The 12,208-nt window shown below is 48.6% G+C and overlaps 1 protein-coding gene across 1 annotated transcript in view; it reads right to left on the bottom strand.

Moving 5' to 3' along the window:
- LOC138674699 (extracellular calcium-sensing receptor-like) overlaps positions 1–12,208 on the bottom strand; it is a 41,879-nt gene that overhangs the window by 11,523 nt on the left and 18,148 nt on the right. The window lies entirely within an intron of this gene.

Genomic DNA, 12,208 nt, shown 5'->3' with positions numbered 1-12,208 from the left:
ACCTCACTAAATGGCCAAACTCCCCACACGGGGCCGTGGTATCGCCACTTGGCGCCAGCACCCGTGAGAGTGCTGTTTGTCTGAAGAGGTGGGTGTGCCCGCTTTTGGTCGACGGCACTGCCACTGGGTCCCTCATAGTACAATAAAGTGTCTCTGGCGGTGGTGGTGCGCACCCAACGTCAGACACACCGTTGTAATATGAGGGGCCCTGGGCCTGTACCGCCGGCCACAAGACAGTCCCCCCCCCCAGCTGAAACAGTGCTCTACCACTTGCAAAATTATCTCTCACAGCTCCACCAATGTTTAGTCTATGCGCTGACATCCTTCAATGCCTGGCACTGACAATACCATTGTATTGACATTTTTGTTATGTTAGGCCTTCGAAGCCTGTCTGCGGTCCCTCCTTCCACTAGGCCTCCACTGACCATTGTACTGCTGCCCTTGTACCACTGGAACCAATTTTAAATTACCAACAGCCCTATTTTTTTATGTTAGGCCTTCGAAGCCTGTCTGCGGTCCCTCCTTCCACTAGGCCTCCACTGACCATTGTACTGCTGCCCTTGTACCACTGGAACCAATTTTAAATTGCCAACAGCCCTATTTTGTTATGTTAGGCCTTCGAAGCCTGTCTGCGGTCCCTCCTTCCACTAAGCCTCCACTGACCACACCACTGCTGCCCGTTTACCCCTGGAACCAATTTAAAATTGCCTACAGCCATCTGTTATTATGTTAGGCCTTCGATGCCTGTCTGCGGTCCCTCCTTCCACTAGGCCTTCACTGACCACACCACTGCTGCCCGTGTACCCCTGGAACCAATTTAAAATTGCCTACAGCCAGCCCAATTTTTTTATTTTAGGCCTTCGATGCCTGTCTGCGGTCCGTTCTTTCTACTACTACTACACTGACCAGGCCACTGCTGCCCGTGTTCCCCTGGAACCAATTTAAAATTGCCTACAGCCATGTGTTATTATGTTAGGCCTTCGATGCCTGTTTGCGGTCACTCCTTCCACTAGGCCTCCACTGACCACACCACTGCTGCCCGTGTACCCACGGAACCAATTTAAAATTGCCTACAGCCATGTGTTATTATGTTAGGCCTTCGATGCCTGTCTGCGGTCACTCCTTCCACTAGGCCTCCACTGACCACACCACTGCTGCCCGTGTACCCCTGGAACCAATTTAAAATTGCCTACAGCCAGCCCAATTTTTTTATTTTAGGCCTTCGATGCCTGTTTGCGGTCACTCCTTTCACTAGGCCTCCACTGACCACACCACTGCTGCCCGTGTACCCACGGAACCAATTTAAAATTGCCTACAGCCATGTGTTATTATGTTAGGCCTTCGATGCCTGTCTGCGGTCACTCCTTCCACTAGGCCTCCACTGACCACACCACTGCTGCCCGTGTACCCACGGAACCAATTTAAAATTGCCTACAGCCATGTGTTATTATGTTAGGCCTTCGATGCCTGTCTGCGGTCACTCCTTCCACTAGGCCTCCACTGACCACACAACTGCTGCCCGTGTACCCCTGGAACCAATTTAAAATTGCCTACAGCCAGCCCAATTTTTTTATTTTAGGCCTTCGATGCATGTTTGCGGTCACTCCTTCCACTAGGCCTCCACTGACCACACCACTGCTGCCCGTGTACCCACGGAACCAATTTAATATTGCCTACAGCCATGTGTTATTATGTTAGGCCTTCGATGCCTGTCTGCGGTCACTTCTTCCACTAGGCCTCCACTGACCACACCACTGCTGCCTGTGTACCCCTGGAACCAATTTAAAATTGCCTACAGCCAGCCCAATTTTTTTATTTTAGGCCTTCGATGCCTGTCTGCGGTCCGTTCTTTCTACTACTACTACACTGACCAGGCCACTGCTGCCCGTGTTCCCCTGGAACCAATTTAAAATTGCCTACAGCCATGTGTTATTATGTTAGGCCTTCGATGCCTGTCTGCGGTCACTCCTTCCACTAGGCCTCCACTGACCACACCACTGCTGCCCGTGTACCCCTGGAACCAATTTAAAATTGCCTACAGCCAGCCCAATTTTTTTATTTTAGGCCTTCGATGCCTGTTTGCGGTCACTCCTTCCACTAGGCCTCCACTGACCACACCACTGCTGCCCGTGTACCCACGGAACCAATTTAAAATTGCCTACAGCCATGTGTTATTATGTTAGGCCTTCGATGCCTGTCTGCGGTCACTCCTTCCACTAGGCCTCCACTGACCACACCACTGCTGCCCGTGTACCCCTGGAACCAATTTAAAATTGCCTACAGCCAGCCCAATTTTTTTATTTTAGGCCTTCGATGCCTGTTTGCGGTCACTCCTTCCACTAGGCCTCCACTGACCACACCACTGCTGCCCGTGTACCCCTGGAACCAATTTAAAATTGCCTACAGCCATGTGTTATTATGTTAGGCCTTCGATGCCTGTCTGCGGTCACTCCTTCCACTAGGCCTCCACTGACCACACCACTGCTGCCCGTGTACCCCTGGAACCAATTTAAAATTGCCTACAGCCAGCCCAATTTTTTTATTTTAGGCCTTTGATGCCTGTCTGCGGTCCGTTCTTTCTACTACTACTACACTGACCAGGCCACTGCTGCCCGTGTTCCCCTGGAACCAATTTAAAATTGCCAACAGCCATGTGTTATTATGTTAGTCCTTCGATGCCTGTCTGCGGTCACTCCTTCCACTAGGCCTCCACTGACCAGACCACTGCTGCCCGTGTACCCCTGGAACCAATTTAAAATTGCCTACAGCCAGCCCAATTTTTTTATTTTAGGCCTTCGATGCCTGTTTGCGGTCACTCCTTCCACTAGGCCTCCACTGATCACACCACTGCTGCCCGTGTACCCCTGGAACCAATTTAAAATTGCCTACAGCCATGTGTTATTATGTTAGGCTTTTGATGCCTGTCTGCGGTCAATCCTTCCACTAGGCCTCCACTGACCACACCACTGCTGCCCGTGTACCCCTGGAACCAATTTAAAATTGCCTACAGCCAGCCCAATTTTTTTATTTTAGGCCTTTGATGCCTGTCTTCCGTCCGTTCTTTCTACTACTACTACACTGACCAGGCCACTGCTGCCCGTGTTCCCCTGGAACCAATTTAAAATTGCCAACAGCCATGTGTTATTATGTTAGTCCTTCGATGCCTGTCTGCGGTCACTCCTTCCACTAGGCCTCCACTGACCAGACCACTGCTGCCCGTGTACCCCTGGAACCAATTTAAAATTGCCTACAGCCAGCCCAATTTTTTTATTTTAGGCCTTCGATGCCTGTTTGCGGTCACTCCTTCCACTAGGCCTCCACTGATCACACCACTGCTGCCCGTGTACCCCTGGAACCAATTTAAAATTGCCTACAGCCATGTGTTATTATGTTAGGCCTTCGATGCCTGTCTGCGGTCATTCCTTCCACTAGGCCTCCACTGACCACACCACTGCTGCCCGTGTACCCACGGAACCAATTTAAAATTGCCTACAGCCATGTGTTATTATGTTAGGCCTTCGATGCCTGTCTGCGGTCACTCCTTCCACTAGGCCTCCACTGACCACACCACTGCTGCCCGTGTATCCCTGGAACCAATTTAAAATTGCCTACAGCCAGCCCAATTTTTTTATTTTAGGCCTTCGATGCCTGTTTGCGGTCACTCCTTCGACTACGCCTCCACTGACCACACCACTGCTGCCCGTGTACCCACGGAACCAATTTAAAATTGCCTACAGCCATGTGTTATTATGTTAGGCCTTCGATGCCTGTCTGCGGTCACTCCTTCGACTACGCCTCCACTGACCACACCACTGCTGCCCGTGTACCCACGGAACCAATTTAAAATTGCCTACAGCCATGTGTTATTATGTTAGGCCTTCGATGCCTGTCTGCGGTCACTCCTTCCACTAGGCCTCCACTGACCACCCCACTGCTGCCCGTGTACCCACGGAACCAATTTAAAATTGCCTACAGCCATGTGTTATTATGTTAGGCCTTCGATGCCTGTCTGCGGTCACTCCTTCCACTAGGCCTCCACTGACCACACCACTGCTGCCCGTGTACCCCTGGAACCAATTTAAAATTGCCTACAGCCAGCCCAATTTTTTTATTTTAGGCCTTCGATGCCTGTTTGCGGTCACTCCTTCCACTAGGCCTCCACTGACCACACCACTGCTGCCCGTGTACCCACGGAACCAATTTAAAATTGCCTACAGCCATGTGTTATTATGTTAGGCCTTCGATGCCTGTCTGTGGTCACTCCTTCCACTAGGCCTCCACTGACCACACCACTGCTGCCCGTGTACCCCTGGAACCAATTTAAAATTGCCTACAGCCAGCCCAATTTTTTTATTTTAGGCCTTCGATGCCTGTCTGCGGTCCGTTCTTTCTACTACTACTACACTGACCAGGCCACTGCTGCCCGTGTTCCCCTGGAACCAATTTAAAATTGCCAACAGCCATGTGTTATTATGTTAGGCCTTCGATGCCTGTCTGCGGTCACTCCTTCCACTAGGCCTCCACTGACCATACCACTGCTGCCAGTGTACCCCTGGAACCAATTTAAAATTGCTTACAGCCTTCTGTTATTATGTTAGGCCTTCGAAGCGTGTCTGCGGTCCTTCCTTCCAATAGTTCTTCACTGACCAGACCAATGCTGGCCGTGTACCCCTGGAACCCAGCTGAAAGTGCATGTAGCCTCCTTTTTTTCTTTGTTTTAGATTTAGAAAGCCCAGATGAACTACGCTGTGCAACGGTTCAAGCTACCCAGTCGACATTTCTTTTGCGAGAAAAGCCATCCCAGCCCTCCACCGGCATGAAAAAGTCTGCATTGTCATAGCACTCAGGCAATCAAACAGTAGAAAGGTGCACCTGACAAGAGACGCATGGACCAGTAGGCATGTCCACAAAAAGTTACGTGTCCATTACGGCGCACTGGGTTAATGTGTTGGATGCATGGTCCACAGGGGACAGCCTACAAAGTTTGTCTGCAGTCCCTAATTCCAATTTTCCTCCGCTGACCACACCACTGCTGCCCGTGTACCCCTGGAACCAATTTTACAGTGTCTACAGCCTAATTTTGTTATGTTAGGCCTACTACGCCTGTCTGCGGTCCCTCCTTCCAATACTCGTCCACTGACCACACCACTGCTGCCCGTGGACCCCTGGAACCTATTTTTAATTGCATAGAGCATCCTTTTTTTAATAGTAGGCGTACAAAGTCTGTCTGCGGTCCACTATTGAAATTGTCCTCCACTGCCCAGAGCACTGCTGCTTGTGTACCCCTGTAACTTTTTTAAGCTGCAGTGAGCCACATTTTTGGTTTAAGTCCTACTACCTGTGTCTGTCTGCGCCACTCAATTCAGCTGTGTTCCTTTGAAAAAAGCTGAGCGTCAATAGTCTTGTTTTCAGCCTCTAGGAATTTTAAAACTGCATTGGGGGTACAACTTTGGTAGGGCCTACTAACGGTGTCTGCCTCCCCAAGGTGTGCCCCAGGTTTCCTCGCCATTGCTTCGATCTTAATGCTCTCGTTTAGTAGTAACATAGTAACATAGTAACATAGTTAGTAAGGCCGAAAAAAGACATTTGTCCATCCAGTTCAGCCTATATTCCATCATAATAAATACCCAGATCTACGTCCTTCTACAGAACCTAATAATTGTATGATACAATATTGTTCTGCTCCAGGAAGACATCCAGGCCTCTCTTGAACCCCTCGACTGAGGTCGCCATCACCACCTCCTCAGGCAAGCAATTCCAGATTCTCACTGCCCTAACAGTAAAGAATCCTCTTCTATGTTGGTGGAAAAACCTTCTCTCCTCCAGACGCAAAGAATGTCCCCTTGTGCCCGTCACCTTCCTTGGTATAAACAGATCCTCAGCGAGATATTTGTATTGTCCCCTTATATACTTATACATGGTTATTAGATCGCCCCTCAGTCGTCTTTTTTCTAGACTAAATAATCCTAATTTCGCTAATCTATCTGGGTATTGTAGTTCTCCCATCCCCTTTATTAATTTTGTTGCCCTCCTTTGTACTCTCTCTAGTTCCATTATATCCTTCCTGAGCACCGGTGCCCAAAACTGGACACAGTACTCCATGTGCGGTCTAACTAGGGATTTGTACAGAGGCAGTATAATGCTCTCATCATGTGTATCCAGACCTCTTTTAATGCACCCCATGATCCTGTTTGCCTTGGCAGCTGCTGCCTGGCACTGGCTGCTCCAGGTAAGTTTATCATTAACTAGGATCCCCAAGTCCTTCTCCCTATCAGATTTACCCAGTGGTTTCCCATTCAGTGTGTAATGGTGATATTGATTCCTTCTTCCCATGTGTATAACCTTACATTTATCATTGTTAAACCTCATCTGCCACCTTTCAGCCCAAGTTTCCAACTTATCCAGATCCATCTGTAGCAGAATACTATCTTCTCTTGTATTAACTGCTTTACATAGTTTTGTATCATCTGCAAATATCGATATTTTACTGTGTAAACCTTCTACCAGATCATTAATGAATATGTTGAAGAGAACAGGTCCCAATACTGACCCCTGCGGTACCCCACTGGTCACAGCGACCCAGTTAGAGACTATACCATTTATAACCACCCTCTGCTTTCTATCACTAAGCCAGTTACTAACCCATTTACACACATTTTCCCCCAGACCAAGCATTCTCATTTTGTGTACCAACCTCTTGTGCGGCACGGTATCAAACGCTTTGGAAAAATCGAGATATACCACGTCCAATGACTCACCGTGGTCCAGCCTATAGCTTACCTCTTCATAAAAACTGATTAGATTGGTTTGACAGGAGCGATTTCTCATAAACCCATGCTGATATGGAGTTAAACAGTTATTCTCATTGAGATAATCCAGAATAACATCCCTCAGAAACCCTTCAAATATTTTACCAACAATAGAGGTTAGACTTACTGGCCTATAATTTCCAGGTTCACTTTTAGAGCCCTTTTTGAATATTGGCACCACATTTGCTATGCGCCAGTCCTGCGGAACAGACCCTGTCGCTATAGAGTCACTAAAAATAAGAAATAATGGTTTATCTATTACATTACTTAGTTCTCTTAGTACTCGTGGGTGTATGCCATCCGGACCCGGAGATTTATCTATTTTAATCTTATTTAGCCGGTTTCGCAACTCTTCTTGGGTTAGATTGGTGACCCTTAATATAGGGTTTTCATTGTTTCTTGGGATTTCACCTAGCATTTCATTTTCCACCGTGAATACCGTGGAGAAGAAGGTGTTTAATATGTTAGTTGTTGGAAACTACACTGCATTAGGCCTACAAATTGGGTATGGGGTGTAGAGAGATGGTGTGTTCCACTCCAAGGTGTTCCCCAGGTTTCCTCTCCATTGCTTCGATCTTCATGCTCTCGTTTAGTAGTTGTTGGAAACTACACTGCATTAGGCCTACAAATTGGGTATGGGGTGTAGAGAGATGGTGTGTGTTAGGGGTCGAGTTCCCGCTTCTGCACAGGGGGAATCTCGAGCCACCTCCGCTGCAGTCTCCCATTCTTGTCCAGCCGCAGTGGAGTCTGCTCAGCAAAGACGTCGGTCCCAGCGTCTTGCTCATTCTCACTCTGTTCTGAAAGTTACTGCTGCTTCCCCAGTCTCTGCCATTAAAGTCAGTGCTGGTCAGCAGCGAGCGGACTTCTCTGGGACTAAGCCCTTGTCTGCACGTACTGAGCATGTCCAGGGTAAGATCTCCCGTTGGAGATCGAGGGTCATGTGCTCAGGCTCTGCAGCACATTCCATTGGTCCTTTTGGCAGGTCTTGGAAGGGCAAAGGTACTGTAGCCACTTCCTGTGCTGCTGCTATATAAACTGCGCATGACCGCACGGCCATGCGCTAGTATTGTCTTACTATTGAATACGTGTGTTTGTTGTGAGTGCAAGTCGTTCATTAAATACCCCTACCCTATTGTATGACTGTTCGCGTATGGAGTATGGCTGCTATCTAGCGCCCGACTAATCTCTCAACGTGTCACACACGTATCAGCGTCTATTGCTGTGACCGCCAGTGCGACGCCACGCGCCAGTAGTGCGCTTCCTGACCCACGTCTGGGTGCTTAGTGGTGCCTGCCAGCACGGCACAGTTCGCACTTCGATGCTCTAATTATAAGAGTTGCCTAACACACCCTGTTGCGGTGTTGTGTCAGCAAGTGGTCTAATCTGACTTCAATCCTGTGTCTTGGGGTTGTGTTCGCTGACTCCTTGCTTGCACTCTTTAGTGCGGTATTGCGGACCTGTGGTTTTACCGGGTTCGCTTCCACCGCCATGTTACGCTGCCATTTACTAGCAGCAGATTTTTACCTGCACGGTGGACCCCGGACTGCGAACGCATCTATTACATCTTTCTTGGTGCGTTCCGCCAGTCCTAGCAGTGTGTTCCACTCCAAGGTGTTCTCCAGGTTGCCTTTCCTGAGCTTCGATCTTCCGGCTCTCGTTTAGTAGTTGTTGGAAACTATGCTGCATTAGGCCTACAAATTGGGTATGGGGTGTAGAGGGATGGTGTGTTCCACTCCAAGGTGTTCCCCAGGTTTCATCCACATTGCTTCGGTCTTCCGACTCTCGTTTAGTAGTTGTAGAAAACTACACTGCATTAGGCCTACAAATTGGGTATGGGGTGTAGAGAGATGGTGTGTTCCACTCCAAGGTGTTCCCCAGGTTTCGTCCACATTGCTTCGGTCTTCCGACTCTCGTTTAGTAGTTGTAGAAAACTACACTGCATTAGGCGTACAAATTGGGTATGGGGTGTAGAGAGATGGTGTGTTCCACTCCAAGGTGTTCCTCAGGTTTCGTCCACATTGCTTCGGTCTTCCGACTCTCGTTTAGTAGTTGTAGAAAACTACACTGCATTAGGCCTACAAATTGGGTATGGGGTGTAGAGAGATGGTGTGTTCCACTCCAAGGTGTTCTCCAGGTTTCCTCTCCATTGCTTCGATCTTCATGCTCTCGTTTAGTAGTTGTTGGAAACTACGCTGCATTAGGCCTACAAATTGGGTATGGGGTGTAGAGAGATGGTGTGTTCCACTCCAAGGTGTTCCCCAGGTTTCCTCGCCAATGCTTCGATCTTCATGCTCTCGTTTAGTAGTTGTTGGAAACTACACTGCATTAGGCCTACAAATTGGGTATGGGGTGTAGAGAGATGGTGTGTTCCACTCCAAGGTGTTCCCCAGGTTTCCTCTCCATTGCTTCGATCTTCATGCTCTCGTTTAGTAGTTGTTGGAAACTACGCTGCATTAGGCCTACAAATTGGGTATGGGGTGTAGAGAGATGGTGTGTTCCACTCCAAGGTGTTCCCCTGGTTTCCTCGCCAATGCTTCGATCTTCATGCTCTCGTTTAGTAGTTGTTGGAAACTACACTGCATTAGGCCTACAAATTGGGTATGGGGTGTAGAGAGATGGTGTGTTCCACTCCAAGGTGTTCCCCAGGTTTCCTCTCCATTGCTTCGATCTTCATGCTCTCGTTTAGTAGTTGTTGGAAACTACACTGCATTAGGCCTACAAATTGGGTATGGGGTGTAGAGAGACGGTGTGTTCCACTCCAAGGTGTTCCCCAGGTTTCGTCCACATTGCTTCGGTCTTCCGACTCTCGTTTAGTAGTTGTAGAAAACTACACTGCATTAGGCCTACAAATTGGGTATGGGGTGTAGAGAGACGGTGTGTTACACTCCAAGGTCTTCCCCAGGTTTCGTCCACATTGCTTCGATCTTCCGACTCTCGTTTAGTAGTTGTTGAAAACTACACTGCATTAGGCCTACAAATTGGGTATGGGGTGTAGAGAGATGGTGTGTTACACTGCAAGGTGTTCTCCAGGTTGCCTTTCCTGAACTTCTATCTTCAGGCTCTCATTAAATTGTGGTTAAATGGAACAACTGCATTTGGCGTACTAGTTGGTTTGGGGCCTACTATCGGTGTCTGCCTCTCCTTGCTGTTCTCCTGGTTTCCTGTCCTGAAATTCCATTTTCAGGCTCTCGTTAAGTAGTTGTTAATGTTAGACTGCATTTGGCCTACTAGTTGGGTTGGGGCCTACTATCGGTGTCTGCCACTCCTTGCTGTTCTCCTCCACTGAACAAAGCTGTGCCGCCTGTTTACTACGGTTGCCAATTTTGAACTGCATTTCGACTACTTACTGATTTGGGCCTACTGGTTAGTCCTGTGTTACCAATTTTGAACTGCATTTAGCCAACTTTATTCTTTGGGCCTATATCTGTGTTTCCTCCTCATCCTGTCCATTGCCCAGCCAGTGATAGATGAGTCTGCTGGTACATTGACCCATAACGCAAAATTCCCCGTGCACGCTACACAGCAAGATTGTGACCCTGCTGAAAGTCAGGTTCCTCTTCCCGCATACCATACCACCTTACACGGGGACAAAGAGGAAGGTGCAGATGAAAGTGCAGGTTCCTTCATCAGGTGGGGGGAGGAAAACTAGTTGGCGACGTCACTGGCACAGGACCTTTCATAGTACGCAAAAGTGTTGCTGCCGGTGGGAGGCGCCCCCGCCGTGCAAACACACCGCTGTACTTTGAGGGGCCCTGTGCCAGTGCCAATGCCAACGAGTGGGCCCCCCCTGCTTGCTCAGGATCACAGCACTTGCAAAGTTGAAATACTTACCTCTCCCTGCTCCACTGCCGTTACGTGGTCCAGATTTACTGGGCCCACTAATTACTTGAACCAGCCCTACCCCCCACAACTTTAGCCAAATAACCCCCAATTTCAAATGCCTTCCAATTATTATAAGGTAAATTACGATTGACAAGCTTCTGTAACAAGAATGGATGTTTTTGCCATTAAAATGGGCAGTGTAGGTGTTTTCCTGGCCTCCACTCACTGCCGACTATGCTCCCCCATTGACTTGCATTGGGTTTCGTGTTTCGGGCGATACCCGACTTTTCGCCATAATTGGCCGATTCCACTCGACTCGACTTCTAAGATAGTTGGGTTTCGCGAAACACGACTCGACTCTAAAAAGGTCAAGGTCGCTCAACCCTACTTGGGACTCTTTCAGTGATCCGTGTGTCTGGAGATAAGATCTCCAGAGTAGGATTGAGCGAAACGGTTCAGCCAGATTCAGAAGTCACCGACTTTTGGCAAAGTCGGGTTTCATGAAACCCGACCCGACCCATGTGTGGGGTCGGCCATGAGGTCGGCGATCTTCTGATCTGGAATCGGAATTCCGATACCGAGTTCCGATATGTTTAAGATATCGGGAATCGGTATCGGAATTAATATTTAAGTGTAAAATAAAGAATAAAAATAAAACAATATTGATATACTCACCCTCGGACGCGCCCTGGCTCTCACCGGCAGCCTTCCTTCCTAAGAATGAGCGCCTGAAAGGCCTTCGATGACGTCGCGGCTTGTGATTGGTCGCGTGAGCGGTCACATGGGCAGTCACGCAACCAATCACAAGCCGCGACGTCATCTAAGGTCCTTCAGGCGCTAATTCTTAGGAAGGAAGCGTCCGAGGGCACGTCCGAGGGTGAGTATATTCCTAATAGGTATATACTCACCCTCGGACGCGCCCTGGTTCTAACCCGCAGCCTTCCTTCCTAAGAATCAGCGCCGGAAGGACCTTAGATGACGTCGTGGCTTGTGATTGGTCATGTGACGCCCATGTGACTGCTCACGCGACCAATCACAAGCCGCGACATCATCGAAGGTTCTTCAGGAACTCATTCTTAGAAAGGAAGGCTGCCGGTGAGAACCAGGGAGCGTCTGAGGGTAAGTATATCAATATTTTTTATTTTGATTCTTTATTTTACACTTAAATATGGATCCCAGGGCCTGAAGGAGAGTTTCCTCTCCTTCAGACCCTGGGAACCATTAGAAACCCAATGCACTGCATTGGGTTTCTTGTTTCGGCCGACCCCGACCTTGACTTTTCTATAGGATCGGCTGATTTAACTCGACCCGACTTTTGAAAAGTTTGGGTTTCGTGAAACCCGATCCGATCCTATAAAAAGAAAAGTCGCTCAACCCTACTCCAGAGCTCTGCTTGTGTTAAAGGGAACCTGTCACCCCCAAAATCGAAGGTGTGCTAAGCCCACCGGCATCAGGGGCTTATCTACTGCATTCTGTAATGCTGTAGATAAGCCCCGATGTATCCTGAAAGATGAGAAAAAGAGGTTAGATTATACTCACCCAGGGGCGGTCCTGGTTCTTTACTGGTCCGAAGGGCG

The sequence above is a fragment of the Ranitomeya imitator genome, chromosome 4, assembly GCF_032444005.1.
Source record: "Ranitomeya imitator isolate aRanImi1 chromosome 4, aRanImi1.pri, whole genome shotgun sequence".
Classification (NCBI taxonomy): domain Eukaryota; kingdom Metazoa; phylum Chordata; class Amphibia; order Anura; family Dendrobatidae; genus Ranitomeya; species Ranitomeya imitator.
The sequence above is the reverse complement of the archived record's forward strand: the minus strand, read 5'-3'. Positions and strand labels throughout refer to the sequence as shown.